Source organism: Grammomys surdaster, unplaced genomic scaffold (assembly GCF_004785775.1).
Source record: "Grammomys surdaster isolate TR1022 unplaced genomic scaffold, NIH_TR_1.0 125974, whole genome shotgun sequence".
In the NCBI taxonomy this organism is placed as follows: domain Eukaryota; kingdom Metazoa; phylum Chordata; class Mammalia; order Rodentia; family Muridae; genus Grammomys; species Grammomys surdaster.
Genome location: NW_021620791.1, coordinates 404,369 through 418,213, shown reverse-complemented (window position 1 = coordinate 418,213; position 13,845 = coordinate 404,369). Strand labels below are relative to the sequence as shown.

General features: G+C 47.8%; 1 non-coding gene across 1 annotated transcript; it reads left to right on the top strand.

The window, feature by feature from the left end:
* Window positions 1–9,798: 9,798 nt before the first annotated feature.
* On the top strand, window positions 9,799–9,871 carry Trnam-cau. Its single transcript has one exon. It is a non-coding gene; the product is annotated as a tRNA-Met (tRNA).
* Window positions 9,872–13,845: the final 3,974 nt, after the last annotated feature.

The following is a 13,845-nucleotide window of genomic DNA, read 5'->3' as shown; positions in this document are numbered from 1 at the left end:
ACCAGCCCAAGTGATAGACAGGACCAAGGAGGACTGTGCTCTGATCCCCTTTGTGCTCCTTGACCCAAACTCCCTTGGGTTCATATAAGGCCAAGAAAAACTTCCCCAGGAGACCCCTCCTTCTCTTGCCCGCCCCCTCCCTGTGCCGTGAAAGAGTGTCTGTCTAGTATTTGCCATTGACCTGCTTGTCCAATCTGCAAAGAGTGTCCAGGTCTGGGGATATTGCTGACCTTTGGGGAGTCTGGCTGTTGGTCAGGCTACTATTTCATGGCCTGGGAGCCCATAGGATCCACCTCCGGGCTGGAGGAGAGGCACCATCTGTGAATGAACTCTGTGACCTCTGAGGGAATAACCTGTGCTTTCTCTCCAGACCACATCTCAGCCAGCTGTGGGATGGAACATCTGGAAGGCTGACTGGCTTGGATTGGGCCCTGCAGGAAACAGGCTAAGATGAAGAGCCGAGCACAGGTGTCTTGGAAGGGGACTCCAGAGAGGAAACACTGAGAGGGTCATGGGGAGTTGAACAGCATGGAAGGACACTTGTCTTGGGCAGATAATGGTCATCTGGGGATCCTGGACATGATAGGACACACAGGAGGTTCAGTTCTCTGAGAACTGTGTGACACGATAGAGTCACACCTCAACTTTCCTTCCTGGAGGTGTTTCACCTGCCAGTCCTTCGAGCAGCTATGGAGGGCCTCTCATGCTGGGGTTCACCCCAGCAGCTTGCCTGTCTGAGAGCCCACTGAGTGCATGTGGTGACAAAGTGGTAGGTGGTTACAGGAAGCTATAACTGTGGGAGGGATGACACCAGGAGACAAAAGCCGGGCACTGGCAATCCCTGCTCAAAGGACCTGTGCCAGGAAACTCCAGTCGTGTGCTGTCAAGGAGCCAGAACATGGGACGAGTTGATGCCTCTAGGCCATTGCTACTCCCTGAAGGGAGGCAGATCTAGGCTTCTAGGACCTTAGAAAAATGATCCTGGTGACTTGGTCCAGCAGGATGATCACATTGTTTAAATCAGAGTACAATTCAAAAACAAGAAAAGAAATTTAAAAAGAAATGTCTTTCCTCTTAGGACAGACAATGAAGGAACCCAATTCACAATCTCAGACAAGCCTCCCCTTGTTTCAGCCTCTCTCCTCCCTCAGTCCCTGTCCCCCAAAGACAAACCCACTAATCCCTGCTTGGCTCTCTGCCCTCTCTCTTCTTGTTCCCGGAAGTGGACCTGCTCCCCTCTTTCACAGCCTCCTCCCTCTTCCTGATTCCTGGGCCCCACTTGGTTTGTTCTCAACATTTTCTGATTTTTTTTTTTTTTGCATTGCCCAAGTCCAGTCCCCTTCCAGTGAGACAGACTGTGGGTGAAGAGAATACCCCATGGGGTTTGCTATTCATGCCAAGGGATATTTTGTGCCTCCCTGACTTGATACTGTCTAGAATGACCCCGTGTGATCTCATCCATACTCAGCAATCCTTGAACACTAAGGCAAACCGACTCTCTAATATTGAGGGCTAGATAAGTTGCTGGGCCTCAGAACAAAGAAAAGGAAACTGAGGACCAGAAAGACTGAGTAGTTTGCCCAAGGTCGTGCAGCTAGGAAGTGTCAGAGCCCAGGCCCTGGAATTCCAAAGCCCATGTACTTCCTCTGCGAGTCCCACATTTCCTGCTTCTAGTTCTACTCTTCACACTCTAGAGAGTCCCTCCTCAGCTTCAGAGAGTGAGTAGGGCAGAAAGAAAGTATATGGTGTTCCTCTTACCTGGACTTGACTATGTTTGCTTGAAATGATTAGGTGTCTCCTTTGAGAGAGAGGTAGCTTTCTGTAACCTGTAGGAACCACTCCCCCTCCCCCATCTCCTCACAAAGTAGCTCTTAAAAAACCGACGAGAAGAGTTTGAGTGGAATTTAGCTCTTCAGAGCCCTGTCCTCAATTTTTGGCCTTCACAGATTCCAGGTATTCTAGTCAAATCCTTTAGGAGAGTCAGAAGACATGAATGTTGGTACCACTCATCACCCCACCCCCTGTCCCTGTACCCCTGGCAGACATTACTAATTGATCATCAAACTCTTTCCGAGTATGCTGGGAACTAATTTCTCAGTGTAGCTTATAGGGGACCAGAGAATTCATCTGGAAACATCAAGAGAGATCCTAGAATATGAGACAATCTACATGACAGACAACTCAGGCAACAAGACAGGAGCAGAGATGGTTTTCAGAGAAAGAAACTGGGAAATGAAGGCAGAAGGAGATCAATTAAATTCCTTAAGCACTCAGTAGCAGAGTCTGGGCTTGGTTTCTCTCTGAAGCTCTTGCTCCTCTCTGCAACCTGAATTCTCTAATTGCTAGATGTGTGTGTGAGGTGTGTGTGTGTGTGTGAGAGAGAGAGAGAGGGGGTGTCTCGCTCTTTAATCCAGGCTGGCCTGGAACTCACCACGTCGTTCATGCTGGTTTAAACCCACAGTGACCCTCCTGAGTCAGCCTCCAGCGTGCTGAGATTACAGGCACAATCTTAACCACACCTGGTTTTGTAATTACTAGCTCAAGTGAGAATCGTCTCTGGGAGCCTGATAAATTTGTAGTGGCGGTAGGGGCAGGCAAGGCGTGTCTTAGTTTCTTGGCACCCCAAGTTTCTATCTCAGAGAGGGATTAGCACAAAACAGGCGTGAAGTCAAAGTCTATTGGAACTGGTGAAGAGCTCCAGATTGAGAAGCTGAGTGGTGTGGCTAGAAGACATTCTCATGGGGGCCAGCGCTTGCTTGTATACCGGATGGGAAAAATCTAGAGGCTGTGGCTGGGCCCTGGGGGAAGAGCATCTCCCCTGCCACTTCACATCAAGGCCTGTAGCAGTGAGAGAATCATGCTGTCTTGTTACGCAGTGACCCGAGACGTGACATTAAATTGAAAACTAGTTGGTGTATTAATTAGACAGGCAAATCGTTCCCTGTCAACACCAGTCAATCCTTTTCGGCATAAAATCAGAACAGTGAAGGCCGGGCAGGGTGAGGTTCTCTAACGTGTGTCTGCTGGGGGCAAGGCAGTGGGTGGGAAAGAGGAGTGTCTGAGGGTTCTGCCAGGTGTCCCAAGCCCCATCCCCTACACACCCTTCTTCAGCTGCTTTTCAGCGAGGCCTCTCCCTCCAGGTTGGTCTCCGCAGGTCCTATCTTGAGTATCTTACAAAATCCCAGAGCTCTTCCCAGCATCCCCCACAGCAAGGTCTGTGACTATTTCGTCTCTCTCTCTCACCTTTGACTCTAGGCCCCTTGCTTGGGATTCCTGACATGCATAAAGACTACACAAGCTCCTAGTTTTCCTTAGCAAACACCAAGGGCCTTTCTAAAAATTCAGTTGTCACTTACATGAACTAATGTTCATCCCCATGGGTGTGCTGTTACTGAGTTCTGAGACCATAACCAAACAACGGTCTCCTCACCACTAAAGACTTCCAAAGTCACACCTTCCCCCCCTCCCACCCCTCAGCCCTGAGAAACCACCTGTCTGTCTCTAAAACAGTTTGCTTGTCCCTGGATGTCACATAATTAGAAGTACACAGGGTTAGATCTCCAAATCTGGCTTCTGGCTTCTTTTGCTTAGCATAATACATTGTGATTTGCCTGTCCTGTGCATCGGTTAGCCATTGTCTAGATGTACCATAGTTGGTTTATCCACTTCCCAGAGAAAGGACATTGGGTTCTCACTTGATAGGCCTATGTATAAAGCTGCTATGAATAATTGTATGCAGAATTTCCTATAAACCAAGTTTATATCAATTGAGTAAATATCTAGGACAGTATTTCCAAGTTCCACGGTAGATGTGTTTATGACTTTGTAAGAAACTGCTGCACTGTTTTGTAAAGTCTGAGCTACTCTTTACGCCCATCAGCAATGAAGGAGACTTTGGTTGCTCCACACTGCTGATGTATAAACTTGTGTGTGTGTGTGTGTGTGTGTGTGTGTGTGTGTGCACATGCATGCATAGATTTGCAAGTGTGTGCATATCTGCCGAGTGTGTGGAAGCCAGAGATTGATGGCAGGATATTTTCCTCCATTTCTTCTCCATCTTTTCTTCAAGGTCTCCTTGACCTTGGAACTCTCTGATTTGGCTATACCACTTGGCTATTAAGGTCCTGGGATCTGCTTGTCTCTTCTCCCTCAGTGCAGGGGTTACAGATGCACAGCTACCACACTTGCTACTTCACGTGAGTTCTGGGGGTCTCAACTCAGGCTCTCATGATTGCCCAGAAAGCATCTTACCTGGTGAGTAATCCCCCAGGTCCAGAGTCTACATTTTAAGAAATCGTGTTTTCGTGGTGACCACACTTATACAATGTGTAGACCCAGCAGCAAAACACAAACATGGAGTCCCTTGTTCAAAAGAGAAGGAAAAAAAATACCACTTTAGTTACAGAGCTAGAGGCTTTGGTCTTTTTTTCTGTAGTCTTTCTCTTGGCTTCTGGTAGGCTGTTTTGTTTGCTTCTTAAATTCATCCTTTGATGTTTTATTGTATTCTGTGGTGTGTGTGTGTGTTGAGCAGAGAGAAAGATCTAGGTATTTGGTAGGACTCTCTCACAGGCTCAGGGTCCCCTCAGCCACTCCTTAAATAGCTGCTATAAATGTGGGGATGCCGACTGACTTCTGTGGTTCTGGAGAAGCTGAACAAGAACACATTCACCATCAGGACCCAGACCTTCTAATAAGAGGCGCTTGTAACTAGACTTTCTCTCTGACTGTTAATGGAAGCCGCTAAGCCAGATGAGGTAACTCTGTCAAGGATAATTGTGCAATTCAGGCACAACATGATGTTTGAAGGAAGGTCTGGGAGCCGATTTCACTGATATGAACTGAAAGGACCGGTGCTTGGGCAGCCCAGCCCTGTGAGCTGGCATGTCAAAGCCACACACCCATTAGCTTGGTGAACCGGGGCCTCACGTCTCTGTGTGTATGGTGACAGGAGACACTGCCCCTCACAACTGTTGTTGTGCGGGTTGGAACTCGAACAAAACTCCTACCAGGTTCTGGGTCTGAACTTGGAAGGAGCAGGCCCAGCTTTGGGCCTCAGGGCTGCTGCATCCATCACCACCTGTCTCACCAGGCAGTAGGAGAGGAGTGGGAGGGTCCTTTCAGGTGAGTATTAACCCTTTCTTCTCTGTTTAGGGATTCTGGCTGTCCTGACCGTCCAGTACATGGAGAGTACAAAGGGTCTATGAATCTGCTCCTGGATAATTTAGTGGAAAGGTTCATTTGGATTTTTAAAAAGTCCCATTGTGCAACCATGTAACTCTTCAATCCTATGAAAACCGAGACACAGAAGGGAACCAGCCCTGTCTTCAAAGGAAGCTCTGCCTCTCTGCAGCAGGGGAATGTCTCAGATGTCTCTTGCAGTCAAATCTTTTAATGCTCCCAGTTTCCACAGAGGTGCAGCATGCCCTCCTGCTGCCAGGAAAGACAGCAGGCAAGAAACCATCAACACAGAGGAAGTCCGTCTCACAGACAAACAAACAGCAAACAAAGCAAAGGAAGGAAGGAAGGAAGGAAGGAAGGAAGGAAGGAAGGAAGGAAGGAAGGATGAAGCCAGGCAGTGAGATGGATCAGTCAGCTGGTAAAACGCAATTGCCACCAAGCCTGAAGACTTGAGTTCAATCCCCTGGATTTTCAAGGTAGAAGAAGTATGACTCTTCACACACACACACGCACACACAAACACATACACACACAGACACACACAGACACACACACATACACACACACATACACACACACAAATACATAGACACACGCATACACACACATACATGCACACACATACACACACACACACAGACACACACACACACACTGACTAAATATAAAGGACTAACCTGGGCCCATGGGGAATCACAGAGACTGGGCCACCAACCAGACAGTATGCAGGCGCTGGACCCAGACCCCCTACACATTTGTAGCAAATGTGCAGCTCGGTCTTCATGCGGGCCCCCTAACATGTGGAACGGGGGTGTCAGTCTCTGTTCCTTGGCATTGGATCCCTTCCCCCTACCTGAACTGGCTGGGCTTCAATGGGAGAGAATGCTAGTCCTGCTGGGACTAGATGTTCCAGTGTGGTCCCAAGGGGAGCTCCCCCTTCTTCGAGGAGAAGGAGAGGGGGCAGAAGGTAATGAGGTAATGGGGGGAGTGACTTGTAAGGGTGGAACTGGGACAAGGGGCGGGCGGCTATGATCGAGATGTAATGTGAATAAAAGTAAATAAATCATTGGATAAAATAAATAAATATAAAGGAATGTAAGAAAGCAAAGAAAAAAAAAACATGAAAACAAGCATGAAGCCTTGAAAACGAAGCAATCAAGCAAGCCTGTCGCTGAACCACGGTGATTGTTAAGGTCGGGGAGAGGCCAGGGTCTGTGAGAACACAGCACAGAGTAACTCCACCCACCTCAAGGGCAGATGCCTCAGGACTGACAAGTGGGGGTAGGGGGGATGTCTGCCTGTGGGGTGAGGGTGAGACAAGCCCGAGAGGGTAGACCTGGAGGTACACGGTGGTGATGTGGCTCCCTCATGGGTGGTGGAGCCATGAGGCTTTGGCAGGACACCTTCTAAGTCACTGTAACATTAGTACTGGCTACTCCAGTCATGGGGAGCCTGTTGAGCTCCTTGGGGACATCTGGCCAACAGCAGGAGTGAGGCTGCTTCTTTGCCTGTCCGTAGTGGTGACTCTTGGATGCTGCGAATATCAACAGGCTGCCTCCTGCCTAGCTGTCCATTCATCAAGCTGAATCCAAGCTGGGAGGGGTGTAACCTTCTGATGCCCTGGACACAGCACAGAGGAACAGAGGAATGGCTGGCTGTTTCCCTCGGGGCACATCTGAACAGTCTGCCTTCTCACCCCTCGTCTCCATGCCTCTACTCCCTCTATTTGCCTGGATGGCTTCTCTCTTCCCTGTGTCCTGTCATAGCTGGAATAAAAGATGAGATTCCTGTGAGCCTAGCCAAGGTCAGCCAGACAGGTTGCAAACCCCAGCTGTAATAGGTCAGCCTGGGGACCTTTCCTTATCCTAGAGGATGACAGCATAGTGTCCACCCCTGAGAGCCTCCTTCTCTTTCCCATTTCTTCTTAGTTTAAGCAGAGGTCACAGGAAGAAGGTAGGAGTCCTAGCGTGTGGAAGTTTGGAGCCAACTCCTCTGACCTTACTCCAGCTGAGCAGTCACTACTGGGAACTGTATGAGGAAAGACCAGGCAGAGGCCAGGCCAGAAGTGGCTCTTAGGCTGGGCACGACCCCTGTCACATAGATGGAGACAATGAGCCGAGGTTGAGAGAGAAGTACAGAGAGAGTGAGGTGTCAAAAGTCTCAATAATTCATACCAGCTGGCCTTCTGGTCTTGGCCATTGGGTAAATGAAAAATTGTCCTTGGGGTGAGAGGACAGGAATGAACTTATCCTTTTGTTTTTTTGTTTTGTTTTTTTTCGAGACAGGGTTTCTCTGTGTAGCCCTGGCTGTCCTGGAACTCACTCTGTAGACCAGGCTGGCCTCAAACTCAGAAACCCTGCCTCTGCCTCCCAAGTGCTGGGATTAAAAGCAAGAGCCACCACTGCCCAGCTAGAGCATGACATCTTGGTAGCATGAATAATATAAAATGTATTCTCTCGCTGACTTTGATGTTGAATGGTCATATTGGATTAAAGTGTCTGTAGGGCATGGTTCTTCCTGGGCCCTCTTGTTGGCTGTGGATAGATGGCTGTCTTCCCCCTGCACCCTAATAGGGGTCTCCCTCTGTGTATGCTCAGGTCCTCGTTTCTCATAGACACACCAGGCAGTTATAAAGATCAAGGGAGAGCCACACGTGTTACCAGGTGTGATTGTTAAGTTGACCACACCTGGGATGAACTAAAACCCAAGAGCTGGTTTGGTGGTTTGAATAGGAATTCCCCCCCACCCCCACCCCAAGACTCATGGGTTTGAATGTTTGGTCCATAGGGAGTGGCACTATTAGGAGGTGTGGCCTTGTTAGAATCTTTGTTAAAGGAACTATGTCATTAGCTGGGAACCTGGAGCACACTGCACAGCCTGCAGCCAGTTCAACAGGTTGGAGGATGTCCCTTCCAGGCAGCTCAAGTGGTCTGAGAGTCTTTCTCGGCATTGCTTTTTTCCTGCTTCTATATGCTGAGGAGAGGGAGGGATGGGATGAATCTGGTCAGTTTCAGAAACTTCCTGGGGCCCCTGAATTGCTTATTTCCTGAGCTTAAGGAGTTTCTCTGTAGGATGGAGTTTTTTCACATCAAATGACAGCTAAACACATTCAAACATGCAGTGTGTATCAAATGAGAATCCAGTTCTGTGTGCTGTGAGTAGGACACATAGTAGAAGCCTGTACACTCACCTACACTGCAGGGTGTCGGTTGTGCTGATTGCTTCGGGTTCCTTCGGACAGAGAATAAAAGAGCCACACGTTGGAGGCGTTGGCCAAGAAATAAGCTGTTACATTGGGAGGAGGAATCAGAAAGGAGGTAGGTGGGGAACGAATTAGCAAGTTTCAGAGGATGTGACCTTTGACCTGACTGTTGAAGGAAGAAATCCCGGTAGCAAAGCCACCTGAGCATAGAGGGGACGATCAGGTGGAGGCAGCAGCCTGTGCACAGGGGGCAGCGGGAAAGACCTGTTCCTGCAATTCCAGAAGGTACAGCTTGGAACGCTTTGTCAGCCTGTGGGGCTGAGAAACGGCTCACTTACTTCCAGCCAAGCCTGTAGTCCTGTAGGAAGCAGGGGCATTATACACCTTGTATTTTGGACTCGATGTACACAAAGCCAGAGAGGCTCAGTCTGGGGATTCCCTGAAGAGTGCACTTGCTCCAGGAATCCAGAAGCTGGGCATGTGTTCACGTACCCAAAAGGCTCCCTAATGTCTTTGATAGTGAGATCCCGTTTTAATTACTGTTGTATTACTGTGAGAAGACACCGTAATCGAGGCAACATATAAAGGAAAGCATTGAACTGGGGGCCTGCTTACAGTTTCAGATTAGTCCATGACCACCCTGGTGGGGAACATGGTAGCAGGCAGCCTCCAGTAAGAGCAGTAGCTGAGAGCTCACACCTTATCTGTAACGTGGGGGCGGAGAACAAGCCCACGCCTCCCAGTTTTTCCCAAACAGTACGCTAACGGGAACCAAGGATTCAATTATATGAGCCTACGGCAGCCATTCTCATGCAAACGGCCACAGACCCATATTTAAAAGATCCAGATGCTCTATTGAGTAGCGTGTTTGCTTCTTGAACAATGCAGCTCAACTGACGAGTCCCAGGTGCTTGCAGCTTTCCGGAGCTGTGCCTCCTTGAGCTCCTGGGGCCGTCCAGAGGAAGCCTTGAGGAAGCTGCAACGAGGAGTAGGGGCACAAAGTGTGCACGTGTAACGCGCATGCTTGTAAATATTACCGGAGGCTCCTTCGGCTCAGTTACGCCGGGTTAAGAGTGACCGTGAGAAGCCAGCATCCGGAACGAGGCCAGGAACACAGTAGGTGCCCACTAAATGTTTCAGACCATCACGAGCGTGTAAACTCTATTCAAAAGCAAGCTCACATCAGTCTGTCTCTTCCATGCTCTCCCGCGCCAGGACAACTTTAGCAAGCAACCCATTGTGCCTGTTGATGGACAGAGGGACAGGCGAATAAAGACACCGCGAGTGTAAGTCCGCCGGTCCCAGATGGGCAAGGAACTCTGCAGTTCTGGAAACGCTAACCAAACTCAAGCTTCTGAGCATGCGCACTGGGCTTTCCACCAGGGTCTTGGGACTCAGGCCGGAAGCTGCTCATAGGTGCCTCGTTAGCGCAGTAGGTAGCGCGTCAGTCTCATAATCTGAAGGTCGTGAGTTCGATCCTCACACGGGGCACAATACTTTTGGCCTTTCCAGGCCAAATTTCTTGCTAGAAGTGAAGTTTACTCTTTATCGTGGAGCGCTCGCAACATGGACATTGTCTTGCGAGGGCTAGGCGTGGAGTAGCTGGCATGTTCTCCTAAACAGGCGATCGCTGGGGACGCGGATCGCCCCGGGGTGAAAGGCGGTACATTTCTGCTGGGTTCAGGGAGCCGTGTGGTGCGAGGCGCGTGGAGTCGGGAGGAAGGCGGTGGGGACCCGTCTAGGCGCGCGAGGTCTCTAGGTGTCTCGGTCACTTCTTCAGGCCACAGCCGTGCGACCACAGGTCAAATAGCAAGCCACATGGGGATGTGTCGGATATCACCCATCCCCCCACCTTCCAAGCTGCTACTCTCCCCGGTAACAGCCCTTCTTCAGAGCGTCTTGGGGCAGTGTGGAGAATCAGTCATTTTCTGGTGTTTACTTCGGTAGCTGATTCGGGTATTGGGAAGATAGGCACAGGTGGCTCTCTCCACTCCCTGGAATCCACACTTCCCTGAAAACACCCTGGATCACCTTGGATCACAAGCCCCCACTTTGGGTGGTTTTCTTCTCCTTCATCATTCCATAGTTTCCCTGGAGAAGGCTTAGAGAACACTTAGCAAGCGAACACGTGGCTCTACCGAAAGGTCCTTCCTAAGGAGACCCTGCCTCCCCTTCAACCTGAGGTTTGGGATCTGGAATATGAAAATTGCCTTAGATGGAAACTGAGCTGGTCAATTGTATGGCTCAAGTTGGACTCTGGGCCGTTGGGTCTGGAGTCTTTCCTCTTAGATATACCATTTTTGTTGTTTTTATTTTTGAGATAGGATTTCTCTGTGTAGCTCTGGCTGTCCTGGAACTCTCTCTATAGACCAGGCTGGTCTCAAACTCACAGAGATCCTCCTGCCTCTACCTCCCGAGCATTTGGATCAAAGGCATGAGCCACTATTTTAGTAGTCTGCCTGTCTCCTTCCTTCTTAGAGATGAATCAACATCCAAAGAGCCCTGACTATGAGTGCCTGACTGCACCTTGCTGTCCACTGCTGACCTGGGGAACTGAAAAGCCCACTGGGTCCCTGCTACCACAGACTACAGTCATAGTTGTGGCATTTCTTACTGTCTGTTACTCGTGGCCAGCAGAGCCACCATGGAGACTCTCAGCGTTGCAGACGATTTTACTGTTGGCTGTCTTACTGAAGTCAGTCTTCTGGGTTCCAAGCCTGGAGCTGGGAGGTGTGTGTGGGGTCGTGTCATAAATCTACGTTTCTGTTCTTAGCTTCCTAAGCTTTAAAGACCTTTATCCTCACTAAGATTTTCCAGTCATGACTCCTTCCTTTTTGGCCTGAGAATTTTTTTTCTTTCTTTTTTTCGAGACAGAGTTTCTCTGTATAGCCCTGGCTGTCCTGGAACTCACTCTGTAGACCAGGCTGGCCTCGAACTCAGAAATCCGCCTGCCTCTGCCTCCCAAGTGCTGGGATTAAAGGCAAGCGCCACCACCGCCCGGCTTGACCTGAGAAATTTTACGAGGACTTGGGTTTATAAGTATATAAATAAATATACAAATAAAATTTACTGAGAAGAAACCATGAATTTATTTTATGTTGAAAAATAGCTTGATTGTGTCTGGGGAATCTGAAAGATCATGAGCTGCTAACAATAAGAATTCTGTGAGTGTCCGACATCACACAGGGCACTTGAGGCTTGTCAGCTTATCTTAGGTAGTCTGAGGGGGAAGTCTTTTATTTTAAAACCAGTCTTTAACCACTTCTGGTTATGCATGTAATTTAACCATTTATTAAATATAAAAGTAACTTGGCACACTAATAAGTTGAAAGTGCTTATTTAATTTTACACAATGAATTAAACGTTGGGTGAGCATTTGATACCATAACATGTAGGATGTCTTCACCCTTCTTCAGAGCTGATGCGTGATGTGTTGGATATGATAGTGCGTGCTTGTTCTCATAGCACTTGGCAGGTGGGGGCAAGGAGGTTAGTTCACAGCTATTCTCTGCCTCACAGCGAGTCTAAGGCAAGCCTGGGCTATGAGCCTATGTCTCAAGAGAGCAGGCACACAAACAACCCACCTCACAAAACTGATGATACTTTGATTTTATAATTACCAATGTTAAGAACACTGCTTTGCATAAATATGTACATTCTGGGCCATTGCAGAAATTGTTGGAAATTCTGACCTGATCTCCAGCCAAAATTTGCTTAGTGATTTTTTTTTGAAACTCAGTAATTTTTCACATTTCTAGCTAGATCCCAAACACTCAACCATTGAGCCATATCTGCAGCTCAAACAGTAATTGTAAAAAACAAACATTTTAACTACGATACAATCTAAAAATACCCTAATTTGATACAAGCTGAGGGATGACGGTAGGACTATATTAAATGTTTGTTTCTGAAATTAACCCATTATTTTCCTATAAGGACAAAACCCAGCATGTACAGCAAAAATCTTGGGGTTTATAACATACAATAATCTTGAATCAGAGCTGAGATGTTCTCAGCAGTGGATAGTGGCATTTTGTGGTGTAGCATAATGGGGTAACCACATCAGGGGACCATGGAAAATACTTATGCACAGACAAACCAAGGCTGGTGGGCAAATCTCAAAGTGTACCTGATAGCTGAGATGTGGAAACTGCCCACTTCACATGTGTGCTCAGAACAGAGGCTGTGGTGATGCTGTGTGATGCTTACCTTGGTAAGTGCCAGAATCATTATGTATTCGATATTGAACTAAGTTTTGTTTGTTGTGTGTTCTGAAATCTCTTACTGTTGTCAAAGTTTCATGATTCTCCCAATCACTGGCAGGACTCCATATAGGGTCATGACTTACAGTTTAAGAAGCTAGGGTCTTTATCATGCTGGAAAACTGTTGGGATTTCAGTTTTACCAAACAGAGGCCGATATTGGGTCTACTTGTCAATTAACCAAGAATCTACAGAGCCTCTTCCAGCTGGAGCATACTGATACTGTGTCCCTCTGACCCCTGCTCTGCACCTGGCAAATGACAACCTGTGTTGTCCTCTGGCCTCCACGTGCACACACAAGCATGTGCATGTGTATACCACTCCCCCCTCCCAATTCATGCTGGAATGTAGCCAGATGTGGACTTAGTTGAAGCCCAATAATAAATAGTTTGCGCCAGAAAGTTTTACAAACAGAGCAACCATGCAGAGGTTGTTCACATACTCAAGCGTGCCCCTGAGAAACTCTTTGGATGCAGCCAGAACTTGAAACATTTTAGTCAAGTTCAATGTTCATTCAATCACGGAGTTCACATTCTTTTTGTAAAAGGAACAAACAAAACACAAACAAAACCAACCTGGTAAGACTGTGTGCAGTGTTCAGAAGCAGGAAGAGACCACTGGAAATGCACTTTATATATTTAATTAAACGTGAGGACCTTTGAGATGGCGACTCAGGGCATGTAGCTATTTAGTTCAGAAAACAAGAGAATGTAATAGAAAACTGTAAAGAGAATCTCTTGTGCAATATACGCAGGTATCGCATGTCAGTAAAATGCTGTTGGGCTATTAGCTTAGGCAAGAAAGCGAGGTGGGAGCTCTGGTACAGAGAAGATTTCTGGGCTAGAGTCAGGTGCAGCAAGGGTTTGCTCAAATTCTGAGGAACACGGTCACATGAAACTGAAGGAGAGGTAACCAGGCATGTGGCATGACTTAGACTAGCTTAAACAGGATAACTGAGTTATGAGCTAGCGGAAACAAACCAAAGCTACTAGCCAAGACAATTATTCATAAATAATTCAATCTCAGAGTTGTTATTTCTGGAACTTTTGTGAGGATGGAAAAGTCCAAGGTTACAGAAAACCATCTTCATTTGGGCAAGAGTACTCTTAAATGCCTTTTGCTAAAAGGATGGAAACTTTAAAGAAATGATGTATTACAATCTATGTTCAAGGCCACACAGAGAGAGAGAGAGAGAGAGAGAGA